The 17,478-nt window shown below is 50.0% G+C and overlaps 1 long non-coding RNA gene across 1 annotated transcript; it reads right to left on the bottom strand.

Moving 5' to 3' along the window:
- Positions 1-2,039: 2,039 nt before the first annotated feature.
- Positions 2,040-4,881, bottom strand: LOC308636765. Its single transcript, XR_014019474.1, has 3 exons — positions 4,741-4,881; positions 3,498-3,557; positions 2,040-2,336 (listed from the first exon to the last, which is right to left on the bottom strand). It is a non-coding gene; the product is annotated as an uncharacterized lncRNA (long non-coding RNA).
- Between the last annotated feature and the right edge of the window lie 12,597 nt (positions 4,882-17,478).

Here is a 17,478-nt window from a genome sequence, read left to right as displayed (position 1 = left end):
ACCCACCGTGTTCAAGGACTACTCCACTAAGCAGTGGCTGCTGTTATTTACTTCAGTTACTTGCATTAACTTTGGCTCCCTCGAGACAGACTCCTTGTGGACAGGAAACGTGAGCCCTCCAACCCACTCCCCGAGGACCACTTACGCATCAAGCACTACTGTTTGAGCTGAGGGTATAAAGATAATTAAGGTGAGGTTCCTGACCTTGAGGCAAACTAATTAGAGCAACACATTTTCTATTGAGTGTGAATGGAAGAAAGTGTGTAAGGTGCTTTGGGAACACTGAGAAGGCAATGAATGGGTAGTTTCCCAAGGGGGAAGCTTTATGGAGAAATTGACCTGTGAATAAGAACCCACAAAATGGAAAGGGAATGGCATGTGCTGGAACTGGAGCTTGAGGGAACATGGTGGATTCCAAAGAGATGATTGGCAAGAAGGCCGTGGGCTTTCCAGAGTGAGTGCATCTTGGTTCTCTTCTAAGGACCTTAGGTCATCAGAGCAAATTCCTATCTCACTTCTTTCATATTCCCAGTCCTATCTGAGGTTCCAGGGAAGTGCTAGCGTATTGAGGAAACTTATTAAATGTTTGGTTTTTCCTAAACCTCCCAAACTTCAAACACATGGATAAAGTCATAAACCCCTTTGCTGCTCCTTGAGTTGGGTTATTGAAGCAACCCATCCCTTGGGACCAACCATTGGATAGGGGGGCTAGGGCAAAATGGGCACTGGGGAGGCTAGGAAACTCCTTGACGGGGGAGTTCGGCAGTGTAAGACTCCTAGGACTGCCTGCACTGTCCCCTGCTCCCATATGCATCACTGGGCATGACAGGTATGAGATAAAACAGAGGTTCAGGAGCCAGGCATGGTGATGCACACCTGTAATCCCAGCAGTTTGGGAGACTGAGACAAGAGGATCTTGAGTTCAAAACCAGCCTCAGCAACTTATCGAGGTACTAAGTGACTATGTGACCCTGTCTCTAAATAAAATACAAAATAGGGCTGGGGGTGTGGCTCAGTGGTGGAGTGCCCCTGAGTTCAATCCCCAGTACCAGCTCCTGCCAAAAAAAAAAAAAAAAAAAAAAAAAAAGGCTCAGGGTGTGTTCTGGGTTTACAATGAGCAGGCAGTCTTAGGACAGAGTCACTACAGGTCAGATGGAAGGAGCCACAGGTTGTGCTGGCACCATTTGGCTTCCCCTTATCAGCCTTCCTGTCACTTCCCTGGCACCTAGATGAAGGTCCTGCCCTCCATCAAGGCCTGCTTTCCCCTCCTTTTAAATATAACCTACTCCCACCCACATTCCCTGACAAGACTCAAATGTCCAGAAAAACTAACCTTTTTTTTTTTTTTTTTTTTCTTGAGTGACAGAAGCTTAACGTCTTGTGGCCTGGTGAATGAATGGATCTCCTTTATAGCTGAACCTCCCCACATAATTCCCAACTCACTCCTGGTTCAGAACCTCTCGTTGCTTAGGTTTCCCCTGGGGCTTCGTTCTGGCTAATAGGCTTCTTTCTAGGCATTCTGGGTTCCTCTGTGTCCCACTTGCCTCAAACTACAAGGGCAGGGACAAGGGTCCCCCTAACACACTGGGGACCTCCTGAGGCTGGAAGCTGTTCTGTTCCCCTAGTGCTCTTTCCAAGACTCAGAAATGGGATCACTGTGTCTTAAAGGCAAAGGGGCCACCTTATACAAAGGAATTGATGAGTGACCTGGGACCCAGTTCTCCAAATCAGGAGATGTGTGGGTTTGAACCCTTGAGGTCATGGTTGGGGTAGAGAAGATGAGGAGCCTAAAGGGAAAAGTCTCCCTTGCCCTCAGTCCCTCCCACTCCAAAATACCTGCTGTATTTCCTCACCCTGAAGTCTCTTCCCTGTTTCTCTGTGTAGGACCTCATTACCTGTGTCCCAAGCCTGTTTTCCCATCTGAGAACAGGACCTGGGCTGAGTAGGCTTCCTTTGCAATTCTGATAAAAGCCTGCTGACATCCTGCCCTCTACCCCCACCCCCACCCCAACACACACCACAGAGGAAGCCATTCAGTGGTCATTCATTTATTGAGTTCCTGCTTGTGTGCTGTGAAGCTAGCTCTGGTGATGCACAACATGTGGGGGAGGGCAGGGCCACTCCTGCTCATCAGGGTGACCACAGTGCATCTGTGTACCACAGCTTGTCATTGAGAGTCCTGGAAGAAGCCCAGTGAGTTCAGTGCAGGGCTGGTGTGGATTGCCAGCATGCAGGACCAAAGACCCAGGAGGAGAGAGTCAGCAGTGAGATCCAGGGAAGAGGTCTTGCATCCTCTGGAGGCTCTCACTCTGAACCTGGGTCCTCATCCTCTGTGCCTGGGGAGAGTTTTGTACACAGATGGTGGTTAGGGGGCTCTTATGTCTCCCCTACTCTGAAAGGCCTTCCCTAGTCACTGCCCAGGGCCCTCCATTTCCCTCTCATGTTTCTTCTGTCCGTAGCTATCTAGGGTGGCAGAATTACAGACCTGCTGCCATATCTTCCATTATTCAATCATAAGTGCCTCCAGAACAGGGATGGAGCCAATCCTTAGTTATTTACTCTAAAGAAGAGGAAGCGGCATTCAAAAGTCCCAAAGGCCTGCCTGGGGACATGGGAGGTGCCATGGATCAGGAAACTGGAGACATAGCTTTTAGTCCTGGCTCTGTTATTAGCTTACTTGTGACTTGGAACAAATTGCTTTCCATCTCCAAAAAACAACAGCTTCTAAGCTTCCTGTGCACAGCATGCCTGTGGCACTCGCTTCTATTTGGTGTTGGGGTGACTTCCAGGGTCTTTTAAATGGAATGGTTCAAACATGTCAAGAAAATCTCAGGAGAAAATAGAGACCTTTCCCAAGCAGATGTTCTATTTTGGGAGTAAGGGAGGGACCCCAAAGTCTGCAGCTCAGAGGAAGAGGTTAGGCACTAGGGAAGGCAGCCTAGAGCTCAGGTTCATAAGTATCTTTGACCTCTGGGGCACCCATTGACTCACTTCTTGTGTGGGCTCTCCAGACCTGTGACTTTTCCCTGCCCAATTCACTTACCAGCCTCCATGCCTGACGCCTGCCAGAGGTATAAACTAGTAACTGTTTAGGATAGTACCCATCTCAGAATGATGTGCACTTAATGACATTTGATGAAGGCAGTGAATCTCTTAAGACTGAAAGACACCACCCTCTCAATAGGAAGGACTAGGACTTTATGGACAGTGAGGGAGTAAGGGCATGTTTCAGGATGGAGAACTACACATCACTGTGGGTTCAGCTGGCCCCGGGGGGCAGAGCAGAGTGTGCTGGGGCATGTTGGGGTGGGGAGGGCACAGTTTCAGAGCCATGTTATCTCTGTTCTGAATCATCAGGGGTCATCTCCCTACACCCCTACCCTCTCCCAAGGGGCTACTGCTAGTGGCTTGTGGAAGCCTGTTCTGTCTGATTGGCAGCAAAATGCAAGGCCACTTTCCTATGATGTCCCTGTGGCCCACCAGGGGCTTTCGCTTACCTTCCATGGATGATCCCCTCCTCCTCAGGAGGGCCTGGACCATTTGTCCCAGCTTATACCCTAGTGAGGGAGAAAGATGAGGGAGAGAAGAGAGAGGCAATAGAGAACCACTGTCGTGGATACCAGTGAAGGGCAGGACCGGAGCCAAAGCTGGGACCTTGAAAATGGAGTCATTTCTCAATCATCTTGGAGTTGAGGGATACCCTGGATTGTTTCATTCTTTCATGTCTTCATTCATGATTTCTTCTTTTTTTATTTAATTTTTTTTTGTAGTTGTAGATGGACAGCATGCCTTTATTTTATTTATTTATTTTTATGTGGTGCTGAGGATTGAACCCAGTGCCTCATGCATGCTAGGCAAGCAGCTCTGCCACTAAGCTACAGCCCCAACCCTGATTTCTTCTTTTTCTTCCATTCTCCCATCTGTTTTTCCTAGCACCTAGTGTGGGATGTGTGTGTGGGGATGTTGGAGATCAAACCCAGTGCCTTGTGCATACAAGGCAAGTGCTCTACCAACTGAGCTATATCCCCAGCCCAATAGTGGGTGCTTCTTTTGGAAGAAACCAGACTGTGTATCTGGGATACCGAGGGATGGCAGATCTGGAGCCTGTGCACTGGAGGGCTGGGAACACCAGCTGTGTGACCTGGCAGGACAGTACAGTGTACTATGCCAAGGAGAATCTAGTGCCCAGGCTGAGGAGACCACACTGGCTGGGCAGGGCAGGTGGTCAGGGAGGACAGCAGCCAGGGATGGGCCAGAGTCAAGTCAGTGAGTCCCAAAAAGTATGCTGGGGTTGGGCTTGATCCCGAGAGCACTCAGGGGTCATGGGTACAGGCTGGTTTGCTTTCTTTTGATTTTGTTTTTCCCTTTCAGCTGAAAGGTTTTAGCAGGGTAATGGCTAATCAGATTTTCACTTTTAAGATCCTGAAGTATGCAGGGGATTGAAGCTTTGAGCACTTCTGATCTTTGATTCACTTTTCCAACTCTAGGATTTAGATCCAAAGTGATTTTGAAATTTGGCAGAACTAGACACCCCTGTCTCCTCCCAGCCCTGCAAGCATTCCCGAGGCATGCATGGACCACCCTCTATGGAAACAACCAGAAAGCCCAGCACTTGGCCAAACCACACTGGCCCCACCCTCTACACTGCAATGCCAGCCTTGCATTTCTGATTTGCTAGTGGCCGGGACAGCCTGCCCATCCCCAGACAGCATGCGTAGAGAAGATCTAGGCAACACTTACCTGCTCTCTCTGGCTGGGTGGGAGGTATTCCTGGGGGAAGAAAAAAGAAGGAATGAAGACTGTGCCACCCCTTTTGGGGGCTTGGGGAGGTAGGGCGGGGGGGGGGTCTTCATTGGAGCTATAGTCATTCCCCTGGTGTCCTCAAGTGATAGCAGGAGTGTTCCGGGCAGGAGGCAGTGAGGAGTAATGTGATATACACACTTTGGCCTCATTGGTGCCTGGCACCTGCTGGGTGGGCATCCTTGGGGAAGGGACTTCCCCCACTGGAAGCTGAGTCCCCACTGGTGATAAGGAGATTAAACTGTCATACTCAGGAAATCTTTCTTTTCCATCCCCTGCTCTTCCTGGGCTGTTGGATTGGGAAGAGAACTTTGAAATGGCCTATTCCCAAACTCATTTTGTAAAAGAGGAAACTAAGGCCAAAACTGGTCACAAGTTGGTTTTCTCTATTTTTATATGCATACTTTTTTTTTTAACTGCAGAAGTAGTCCTTGAATACTCGCCCACTGTTTTAAAACCCAAGCCATGTAAAGGTTTGTACAGTAAAAATTAAAGTTCCTCTTCATTCTATCCCCCTCATTCTCTACTTCCTGTCCTTGATACAACCACTACTTACAGTTTGATGTTTATCCTTCTAGAACTTTTCCTGAGTTTGCATATATGTGTAAGTATGTAATTTTTTAAAGCAAGTAGGCTTTTATCATGTATATTTCCTCTGTAACTTGCTTTTTCCTTTTAACCATATATCTTAGAGCTCTTTCCATATCTGCCCACAAATCTGCCTCTTTTTTTTTTTTTTTTTGAACTGGAGATTGAACCCAGGGGACACTGAGACACATCACTAGCCCTTTTTATGTTTTTTAATTTAGAGACAGGTTCTCACTAAGTTGCTCAGGACTTTGCTAAGTTGCTGAGGCTGGCTTTGAACTTTCAATCCTCCTTCCTCAGCCTCCCAAGATGCTGGGATTACAGGTATGCACTATTGTGCTTGGCTGCCTCATCTTTTTAAATGTCTTTGAGGTTATGTATGTGCCTAATATATTTCAGTCTTTCCCCCATGATGGTCTTTATGTTATTTCCAAATTCTCCCTATTACAAAAGAGTTAAAAAGAATACTTTGATCAGTGGCATGCACATTTTCTATTTTGATGGATATAGACAGTGAATAAAAATGCCAGTTTCCTCATGTCCTCACCAACACTGAGCATGACCACTTAAGAAATAGGATGCACACCTGTAATCCATCAACTACAGAGGCTGAGGCAGGAGGATTGCAAGTTCAAAGCCAGCTTCAGCAACAGCAAGGCACTAAGCAACTCAGTGAGATCCTGTCTCTAAATAAAATATAAAAAGGGCTGGGGATGGTGCTCAGTGGTCGAGTGCCCCTGAGTTTAATCTCTGGTACCCCCTCACCCCCCCAATAGGATGTTGACAATAAGCAAGGAGAAAACCGCTTGCAACCTCCTCTCCCCCCCCCCCCCAGGCAGGACTCCCACGTTGGCAGTGCCCTTGGGAAACAGAGGTTTATTTTAGTAATTCTATTTGAGCCAAAGAAACAACTAAAAAGCTTGGCTGGTTGCTTTGCTCGTGTATTGACTTTGGCCTCTAGCTTTACTGCTACTCCCCAAAGTCACCCAGGAATGGAAGCCAGGGACACCAGATAGAGTGCAAGGTGTTTGCCCCACCATTAAGGTGTCTGTGCTCCCCATATGCTAGGAAAGTCTCTATTTACATCTGTTGCCTATTGTCATTGTTAACACTCCCCAAGGATGGTAATTTACATGAATGGTCTACCCCACCTCATCTCAGGAGTGACCCCTTCTGGACTGGAGTAACTGATCCAAGCTTCACTGCTTTAACCTAGGGCCCCTTCTTAGGACCTACTCAGAACCACACTTTGCTGGGCTCCTGCATGCGACTGTCACTCACCTTCCACCTGCTTCCCCATCAGCCCAAAGAACTGGTTTGCCTTGCTCCTCTTCCCCTCCTGCAGCTGGAGCTGAATGCTGGGGACAGCAACCTCCTGAAGAAGCAGAGTTAACAGTAGGGTGGGGGGTGCTGTCGCGGAGGAAATCCTCGCAGTAACAATCTCAATAACAGCAGCTCAGTCACAGGACACTTGCTGTGTGCTGGCACTGAGCTCATTTGCATATTTCCATCCTATTGTGCATTATAATATTTACCAGCTAACATGTTACCTACTAAGTTACTGACACTGTTATGAGGGTTTTAATGTACCAACTAATTTAATGCTCACCAAACCCCTATGAAAACACTACCCAGTACTTCTACTGTTACCATTTTACAGATGAAAACACAGAGGTAGAGAGAGATTAAATATGTCCAAAATCACCCAGCTAGAAAGTGAGAGATGAACCCAGGCCATCTAAGATGTAAGGTGAGTAAGTGACTTGTCCAAGGTCACACAAGTAGCTGAATCAGAATTCAAAAGTCTGACTCCCAGAATTCTGCTCTGGAAAACATCCCCAACATAGGCAAGGAAGGGACCCCCATTAAACTCAGGGGCACCAAGGAGACAGGGTGGGACTGCTTCTACTCTAACTCTGGCTCTCTTCCTTGCCCTGGGCACTTCCCCTATTGTCCCAGATTTACCTATCCTGGGGTCTGTGCCTTCCAGCAGCATGTGGTGGGGGGCGGAGGCTGTTACCCTGGGCAGTCATTTTAATCCTTGAGCTGACAGGACAAACATCTTGACCCAAGTCTGTGGATTTAAGTTCTCCCTCCTTTGTTACCTCCGTGACCTTGGCTAAAGCACTTTCTCTCTCCCTTAGCCTGAGCCCCAGAAGTGGTGGTCCTTTCTATAACCCAGAATAGGATCCTTCTGGGAACAGGGAAAGGGATGGGACCTCCTTTTCCAGGAAGACAGGCAGAAAGGGCCCAGAGTAATGCAGGCACCTTCCCAGAGACTGGGAGCTGAGGTTGGATCAGGGGCTCTTTCTTCCATCCTTTTTTTTTAATCCAGGGCAGTGCTAGAGCCCCCACTCTAGCAGGACCAGCATGGACCTGTCTGGGGGCAATGGGAACCCACAGGCCTTTCACAGTCTTTTTTGTCCCAACTTTTGGGATCAAGAGTGGATTGTTTTCTAAGCTGTGGACTAATTCATTCACTTCCCATCTGTCTCCTCCCTGGGTCGTCAGTGGCTGGAGCAGCTGTCTCAGGCTGGAGTCACCCAGCCTGGCCAGAAACCAGAGAAGTCTCTTTGGAGATTTGGACCCATTTCTGAGAAGCTCATGAAAACCACTTTGCCTTGGTAAAAGGCAGCCTTCAAATGCAAGTGGGAGAGAATGGCCCTTTAAAGTTTAAATAGGACTGACCCTTTTCCTAGCCACTGGGTTTCTGGAGGGACATTAGAAGGCATCCATTCCTTTTCACTCAGGAAGATCTTTCCCTCAGTGGAGCCCTCCATACTGTTTAACCCAAATCCCCAGCTCCAGAGAAGACAGCAGGCAGGGAGCCCTGAACTGGGGAGTGAGCAGATCATTGGGAAGGTGTCTCCAAGCGCCAGCCTCCTATAGTAATGCTTAGCAACCCACAGTGTTTGGAAGTTTCTCCAGCTTTTTAACTGGATCTCTCCACCTGTACTCCAAGTCCTGCATCTTGGGAGGCAGAGGAAAGTGAAAGGAGACTAAGGATGAGAACGGCTGCAGGATGAGTTGTGGGTGGGCAGAAAGCCTGCAGAACTTGCTGGAGTTTTTGACAACTGTCCCCACAGGGCTCCATCCAGAGTGCCCCCTCACACAGCCGGGCTTCTCATATCGTTGGGTTCCCCACCATTTGGAATAGATTCCCTAAAGTGGCCAAAGCTCAAGGAAGATCTTGGGTATCATGCCTACCCCCCACTTTGCAAGTAAAGAAACAGGTCTAGAGAGAAGCAGGCGCCGGTGGAGAAGCTGACTTGAGCCCACGTCTCCCAAGCCCGCTGCCCTCTTGCTATCCACAGTTCCATGTTTAAACCAGAAAGGAAACCATCACTATGATTGCCATGTCACAAGTCTTCCTTCCTTTGGCCCCATTTTCTAAGAGCTTCCAAGGACCTCAGCATGGCCCCGGACCATGCTGTGCTTCACCATACCTAGCTCTGAGCACTAGTCTCTTATTTACCTATTTGTCTCTGGTCTATTAGCCCCTCTCCCTGGTTGAATCGGGAGCTCCAAGATCAAAGGTCTTTGTCTTCTGAATCAGATCAGATCAGATTTTGGTTGTGGTTGGGGTGGTAGCAATGTTGGGTCTCCAGTTTTTAGATTTCTCCCTAGTGACAGTGCTCAGGGGAGTAGACAAGACTGCTATCATATCAGTACTGGTCAGGAAATAAAAGTTTCTACATGTGTGACAAAACAGTGACCTTGCCCAAAGTTGATCCCCTCAAAAGGATATTCTAGAAAATTTCTGATACAGAGATACACAAAATAAGATCTTGGACAAGATGCGCAGTTGTGCTTTTGAAGCTATGCAACTTTGGACAAACTACTTGACCTCTCTGTCTCTGCTTCCTTATCTGTGAAATAGGGATGATAATGGTACTCTCCCCATGAGGTTGAAATACAGATTAAATGTGTTTAGTGTTTATAACGCATTTAGTCAGTACTAGGAATACAATATGTGTTAAATAAGTGTTTACACACATACATTACACACATACACACAGCTAATGCTCTCAGTCCTGTGAGCCGTGACCTCTTTGGTCAGGGCCTTGAAGCTAGTCACAGAGGGGAGTCAGCTGACCTGCCTTGCAGTGTACCGCCAGCTCTCCAAGCAGGTGTGGAAAGGATCTTCCGCCCCTCCACCATGGGTCACCCCCTGCCCTGCACAGAGCCTCTCCCCAAAGTTACCTCTAGGATCAGAGTCACCCAGGGCCCTGCTTCAGCGCTGAGTGCCAGTTCCTCTCCACTGTCACCTGTTGTGTTGCATACGGACGGCCCTATCAGGAGAAGCAGGGTGAGGCAGGGCAGCATGGTGCGTGTGCTCTGACTGAGGACCCTCTGGGAGCCCTTCTCAGCCTGAAGATACCGTCTCCAGTGGCTGCCTTTTGGCTGCTTGAGTGTAGGAGGGGGAAATTCCCCTGTCCTCTGGTCCTTCCAGCTGTTCTGCTTTCCTTTCTCAGCTTATTTGACCCCGAAACATTTCCTGTGCCGCCTCTGGTCTGGGAAGGCCAATGATGGGCCGAGCTGCTCAGGAGGAGGGATCAGACCTCTCCCTGCTGTGCCCCCAACATTTGATCCAGGGCTTAGTACTCTGATGCAACACCAGCCTTACCTCTGACTGTCTCCCTCCAGGGGCAGTGCACAATGGCATAGTGTGTTGGGTGTGCAGCGTCCAGCTCCAGGCCCACAACCCCCAGGGAACCTCATGTTGGAAAGAGGAAGAAACAGGCAGGTGGCTCCTCCCTATTGCTCCTCCCCCTTTGATGCCTGCTCCCCTGTACAGAGAGTCTTCCTCCCAGAACTTAGTACCCCATCATCTAGCTCCCCTTCTGCTGGGGATTGAACCCAGGGGTCTTGTTCATGCAAGGCAAGCACTCTACCAATTGAGCTATATCACAAACCTTCCCTGTTCAGTTCCTCCCTCTTTCACCGAGGCATCCATTCATCCATCTGTCTGTCCACCCATCAGAAGTCTAGAACCAGGGCTTGTTCAGAGACCTGAATTCCAATTCTAGCTTCCTCTCTGAATGACTGTGAGACCTTATAACCCTCATGTAAAACAGGATTAACGATAGCACTCTTTCCAAAATTTGGTGTAATGAGATAACGCGTGCGGAACACTTAGCACAGTGCTTGATGGTAAATATGTAATGCCTGTTTACTATTATTGGTGGCAGATAGGCTAAATTCTGTTTGGCATGTGCCAGCCTCTCTTGCCCTGCCTGAGACTCCAACCCACCACCTGCTCCCAGGACAGGAAGAGACTTCCCGCCCTCATGGTTTAGCCTGTCATTGCCTCTGCCTGGATGTTCCTTTCCACTGGTAAACTCCCAATCATCCTTCAAGTTTGGTCCCACTTACTGTGCACCCCCTTATTAGGGTTTTTCTGTCTCTAATCCCGTCTCTAGCAAGAATTAATTGGCCTATTTTCCAATACATTTCTTATGGTTCTCCAAAGACTGCTGTGAGAGGCTGTGCAGGTTGTGTACTGAACAAGGGTAGCGCTTGAGGGGAGAGTGGAACTCAGCCTGTTTTGATCACTGAGCAACAGATCCTCGAGGGAGGCTGCACACCCTGGAAGAAGGAGGTTGGCTCCAGTTCTCCCAAATGGGCCAGCTGGGCACAGGGCAGCCCTGCTAGTTGGCTATGTGGTAGTTGATTGTGCTGTGAGCTCTTTGAGAAGGGGGCTGTGAAAGACAGTACTTGGCATGCAAATGGTCCTTAATAACTGTGCATTCACTCTGAGTCCAGGCCAGCTAAGACAGAGCTAAATAAGGGCTAGCATCGAGTATTTGGAGGGGACTCCCCTCATCCAGGAATCTCTTTGGTGGGTCCCAGCCAGGATGGCTTCAGAATCCCAGAATTTGCTACAGTTCTCTGGTTCAGCCTGTTTCTCCCAAGCCTGGGCTGGCCTATGGTCCTTCTCAGCACTCCAGAGAGGTATCTTGTTGACTCTTAAGTCTAAGGGCAGGATGCTTAATGCCTCACATTCTCTTTGGGGCTTTCCACTGTTGTTATCAAGTTCTTTCATACAAACGGGGTTTTACTGGGCTGGGGATATAGCTCAGTTGGTAGAGTGCTTACCTTGCACGCACAAGGCCCTGGGTTCAATCCCCGGTACCACAATTAAAAGAACTGATGGAGTTTTGCTTTTCATCCTCTTCATTTTATTACAGATACGGAAACTGAGGCAGTCTGGGCTTGCTCTAGATGACACTGAGAAGTAGTGGCAGACCAGCTTCCCAGTCAGTGACTTCCCATCTTCCCTGGGGCCTGACTGGGAAGAAGGGTGCAGGCAGACCCAGCATGGGCCTTTGGACAGAAGAGATGGCCTTCCATTTGCAGATGTAAAGGGGGTGACCTTAGCCCCTAAAGAATAAGGTAGTCTCAGTTTCACCATTTGCAAATTGAAGCTGCCCCTCATAGGGCAAGGTAAACATTTCATAAAGTCCTGCTAGGAAAGTGCTCTGCACAGTATTTAATAAACTCTAACTTAATTGTGACTATTAGACCTCAGGAGCTCTGGACCTTGATGCAGGTCTCCTGGCCCCGGTGCCAGCTCGGGTCCTCGTGGGGCGCAGGAACCACCCCGCGGGGGGCAGGATGTGGTGGGCGCCCAGCGGGGACAAGGCAGGAGGCTTCTGGCCGAGCAGAGAGGGCGGCGGAAAGTAGGGAGAGAAAACCCCAAAGGTCCGGAAGGCCGGGAGGCAGGCAGGGCACCGGCTGGAAACCGCGGCTATTTGCAGCGTCGCCCTCGGGCTGCGGTCAGGCTGGGGCTTTCAGTCCTGGCGGCCGAGCCCGCCGCCCCGCCCGGTGCCCTCGGCCACCCGGGCACAGCCTTGGCCGCTGCGTCCCGCTTCGCCTCGTCCTCGCGGCAGCTGGGACTGGGCGCCGCTGCCAGCGGGGAGGACGAGGACAGGGAGGAGGGCAGGACGCGGGATGGCGGGTTTGGGTGTGACCCCGGGTGGACAGGGTAGGTCGAGGTGGGGCGCGACCTCCGGTAAGGCGGGCCGGGGCAGGTTCGGGTTCGTGCGACCCGGCCAGCGGGCAGTCTGGCAGGCTGCGTCCCGGGGACCGGCCTGGGGTGGCGCGAGGGCGGGGTGGGGGGCGGTGTGGCCGCGGGAGGGTGGCGGCCGCCCGGAGGCTCCCTGGGCGCCGGGTGGGCGCGCAGGATTGCTAAAGGCTGCGGTTTGGCTAGGACTGCTGAGCTGAGAAGAAAAAGGGCGCAGGAGGGAGGGACAGAAAAAAGAATAAAAGAAAGAAGAAAAAGGAGCGGAGGGGGACGGAGAAGGAAACACGAGCTGAGGGCGGGATGCGCGGGAGACCCACATCCAAGCGCCCGCCCCAGCCAGAGGAGGTGGGGTCACTGGCCCATTTTACAGGTCACTCGGGGAGGTGGAGAGCCGTGAGTAAGGTCCCCACCTGTTGACTAGCAGAGGCGGGATTCCAATCCTGATCATCTGCCGCTTGGCGTGCTTTTCCACTTTGACTGGGAGCCCCAAAGAGCAATAGAGGAGAAGCAGAAGGGTGAGGGGGTCTTGGCTGCCTCTTGGGGACCCTCAGGGGACAGGGAGCTGTTAGCTAACAATCTGGTTCTGCCACCCGGGTGACTGAGCCTCTGAGCGCTGCTTTCCTCTCTCCTGCGCTCTTCCAGCACCCCCATGTGGAAGGTTCTGTCTGGCTGCCTCTTCCGCTTTCCTAGAACTCCCGGAGGTGCAAGAGCTGGGTCCTGGGCTCCCTCCCATGGCCTGTCCCTTGTATAGAGGGACAGGAGGTAAATGAGGGATTGGGCTGCCAGAGACAGGCCCTGGGGGCGGGGGGTCCCCTGGGGCCAGAAGTGCAGTCCTACTATTAGCCAGGTAGTGGGTAAACACACCAGAGCCCAGGGCTGGGAGAATACTCTGTACCCTGAGCTTGGACCTTTTCAGCTGTCATGGCTTTTGGGGATCTCTTTGGGGTTACATTGGGGCTCCCAGTCCTTGATTATGGATTTATTGAGCACAGGTAAGATGAGAGTTGTCAGAGAACTGAGATGAAGGAAGGGGACACGCAAGACAGTTTTAACACAGTGTGGAGAGTGCCAAGCAGACAGCTCCAGGGAGGAGCAAGAATCCCCAGGAGACTTTAATGCATTCCTGATGCAGGACACGTGCACGCTGGTCCTTCTAAACCCACTTGGGGTTTAGAAGTAGAACTGTAAGCCCATCGCATAGATGGACCTAACCCTTGTCCCTTAGGCCCAGAGATTGTGTGGGCAGACTTCTCTGCCCACATTGGTGGCCAGCCTGCCTTGCTTCTTGGCATTTCTAGCTCCTCAGCTATGCCCATAGGAAGGGTCTGAAGGCATCACCCAATTTCAGAAATAGATTGTCACTGCTAGCTGATCAGAGTTAACAGTCCCTATCCCTATCTTATTACCAGGCCCTGCCCTGCCATCACATGCACAGCTGGCCCAGGAGTGCAGGGACCTGGGGTTGCTCACCCTGGCTCCTTCTTTCTCTATCGACTTCCTCTGAAAGGCCCACACTCACCCACATCTTTAGCAATCAGGTTCCATAAGGAAAAACAAACATGACCAGTGGAATTACTTGTCCACACGAAGGTTTTAAGTCAAGAGAAGTGAAGCAGAGCAGAGTGGTTAAGAATATTCTGGATTGGAGGCTGGAGATTGTAGCTCAGTGATACAGCATTTACCTAGCAGACGGGAGGCCCAGAGTTCAATCCCTAACACTGGGGCGGGGGGGGGGGATTAGATTGGAATTCTGCCCCCACCACTCACCATCCTTGACCTTGGGCAAGTTATTTAACCATTATGAACTCCCTAAGCTCCTTCACCTTATTCATACAAAGGGAAAAATTATATACAGATCAGAGCAAGTGGATCAGAGGAGGAAGAGAGGAAGGGGAGGTACAGGGAAAGAGGTTGATGAAGTTATGTGCGTGGATGAATATGGCATAACAAAACACACTATTATATACCAAAAAGTAAATGAAAAAATTAAAAAATGACAGGGTAAGGGCATATATTTAAGTTTTAATTCTTATTTTTCATTTCATAAAGTTGTCAGATTGAAAATAGTAAAAGTAGAATTTTTTAAGAGAGAGAGAGAGAGAGAGAGAGAGAGAGAGAATTTTTATTTATTCTTTTTTTTTAGTTTTCGGCAGACACAACATCTTTTTTTTTTGTATGTGGTGCTGAGGATCGAACCCGGGCTGCACACATGCCAGGTGAGTGCGCTATCGCTTGAGTCACATCCCCAGCCCAAAAGTAGAATATTTTAAAAGAAAACATAAAATCTTATTTTACATATAAACTTAAAATGTCATCAAAAAGTACATTTTTTTTCCGGGATGGTGGTTTGTGCCTGTAATCCCAGGGGCTTCGGAGGCTGAAACAGAAGAATCTCAAGTTCAAAGCCAGCCTTAGCAATGGCAAGGTACTAAGACTCAGTGAGACCCTGTCTCTAAATAAAATAAAAACTAGGGTTGGGGATGTGGCTCAGTGGCTGAGTGTCCCTGAATTTAATCCCCAGTACCCCCCACCAAAACAATACATTTTCGTTGAAAAAAATTAATATACAGTGCTCATGTCAAAGGGTTGTTGGGGATTAAATAAGATAATGTATAAAAGAACTTCATGCAGCCATCTGACACATTATAAGCACTTAATAAATGACATAATTATTATTGCTGTTAATAATATAATTAAATGATAATATCCATCTGTGTTCCATGGGAAAGCCCAGATTGAGGAAAGTCGTTTTAGGTATTCCCTGATATTTTGCCATCAGGCCAATTTTCCTAAGGACAGGAACTAGGTGTCTCCCATCAGATTAGGAGCTCCCTGTGGCTGGTCTTTTCTGTAGACAAGGTCTGATGTACCAGACCTTAGCAGTGGATTTAGAAGCCTTGGGCTGAGGCTGAGGGAGGCTGGTGCAGCCCCGTTTTGGGAGTGGGTCCCAGTCCTGCCCCTTGCCTCGAATGTGGCGCTGAAGAAGTCTCCCTGGGGCGGGGGTGCTTTCTTCTCCCCGAGTCTGCATGCAATAATGGCACCTGACTCTGACCCCATTAATGAATGCAGAGAAACTCATGATTAAAATCAGCCTTTTCTTCCTGGATCTTGGTTAGTAAGTGCAGGAGAAAAGTGAAGGGCTAATTGAAAATATAATTATAATGCACTGTCTTTTGTCTACCGAGTGGAGCCTCCAGGCCCCACTGTCTGCAGAACAGTTTGTTTCTCCTGTCGGGGAGGACTCCCGAGACAGCCACGTGGAGACAGTGCCAGTGGGCGGGGAACTGGGCTGGTTGGTGGGGCGTGAGGGGCTTGAGCTGCCCATTCGGGGTTGATCCTCTGCTCTGCTCTTCTGACCACTGTCTGGGATACCTGAGCTGACAGAACTGGCAGGGGAGGGCAACTGTGGAGGATGAGGTGCTGCCCATGCCCTTCTTTCCCCTCCCTGGAGGTACTCAAGCTCACCTGTGGTCTGGGTAGAATAGGGGTGGGTCTAGGGGTGGGTCTAGGTGTGGGGAAGGAAGAACTTCAGTCCCCTTTTGGTCTGATGTATGAGCCCTGGAGCAGGGAGCAGAGATGCATATAGAGGGCAAGGTAAAGATTCTGAGTCCTGTCAGGTGCAGTGGCCCACGCCTGTAATTCCAGTGGCTCAGGAGGCTGAGGCAGGAGGATCATGTATTCAAAGCCAGCCTCAGCAAAATAAAGGCGCTAAGCAACTCAGTGAGACCCTGTCTCTAATAAAATACAAAATAGGGCTGGGGATGGGGCTCAGTCATTGAGTGCCCCTGAGTTCAATCCCTGCTACCCCCCCCAAAGAAAATATTCTGAGTCCTCTGGGCCAGTGTGATCCCAGGAAGAGCCCAGGACTGGAGCCGGGGCCCTCGGCTCTGCTCCTCCTGGCTGGGCCTGCTCCCTGTTCCTGCATTCTGATCCTGCAGACAAAAGAGCAAGGTGTTAGGGCACTCATGATCTATGCCTGGCACTAGAGGTGGCAATTAAGGAACTTGCCATTAGGAACTGTCCCATCTCTCCATCTCAGCAAGCACCCTCCTCTGTCTCCAGACTCCTCCCTGTCCACTTTCTGATGTCTGTTTCTCCTTCTGCTCTGAGTGACCCTGGGGAAGAGCCTTTGCTCTGGGATCACCTGGAAAACAGATAAGTTTGTTGAATGGAAAGATCTGAGATTCTAAGCGAGGTGGATGGAGATGCCATTGGAGTATGGGCATGTGTGGGATGGTGAGTGAGGATGTGGTTAGGGCATGAGAGGAGTCGGCTGAGTTCTGCCTTGATGGTGAAATAAACCATCAGAGGCAGGGCTGCCCTATGCAGTGGTGCAGGTTGAGTACAAGGATACTTTGTGTCTCTGTGCACAAGGATACTTTGCTGAGGCCGAAGATAGAAGCTGAAATTTGGTCCCTGCTCAGGCACCAAACCAACCACTTGGGCTTGACTGCACCCCTGGAAAAGCTTTCTCTAGTTCTCACAGAGATGCCTATGCGCTAGCACATGCCTGGGTAAAACCAAAGAGGATGGTGAAATATATACCTCAGAGCACTCCTTGTCCCCAAGAAGGCATTGAAATGTCTGTGCCAGGCACAGAATGTCAGGTAAAAATAAGATGTGTCACACTCCCTCGGAAACTCCCGTGAGTCTGGGGAGAGAGGCATGTGGCTGAGATGAAGCATTTTGACCATCCATCAGAACACAGCATGTGGCAGTATAAGAGGCATCCGGGGCTCATAAAAAGGGACCTTTGTCATGAGAGGTTTCTGGTCAACCTGAGCCCTTTGGTCTTCAGTAGAACTTTGTACTGTGCATGGTGGATGCACAGAGGGGGGGGATTTTGCTGGGAGGGTCAGGAAGAGTCCTCAGAGGAGATGTGGACTAGTGGACACAGAGCAGCACTGACGGGGTGGGTGGCCTAGGCTGTGGGGATGGCACAAACAGAGGCACAGAGGCTGGAGACAGGGCTCTGTTCACAGGGCAGCTGATTCAGGGAGGCTGCTGGGCCCTGTGCAGGGAAGATGGCGAGGCTTCAGGTGCCATCAGGGGACCGTGGGTGG

This window comes from Spermophilus citellus, assembly GCF_964194105.1.
Source record: "Spermophilus citellus genome assembly, chromosome: 17".
Lineage (NCBI taxonomy): Eukaryota > Metazoa > Chordata > Mammalia > Rodentia > Sciuridae > Spermophilus > Spermophilus citellus.
This window is presented reverse-complemented; position numbering and strand designations above follow the sequence as displayed.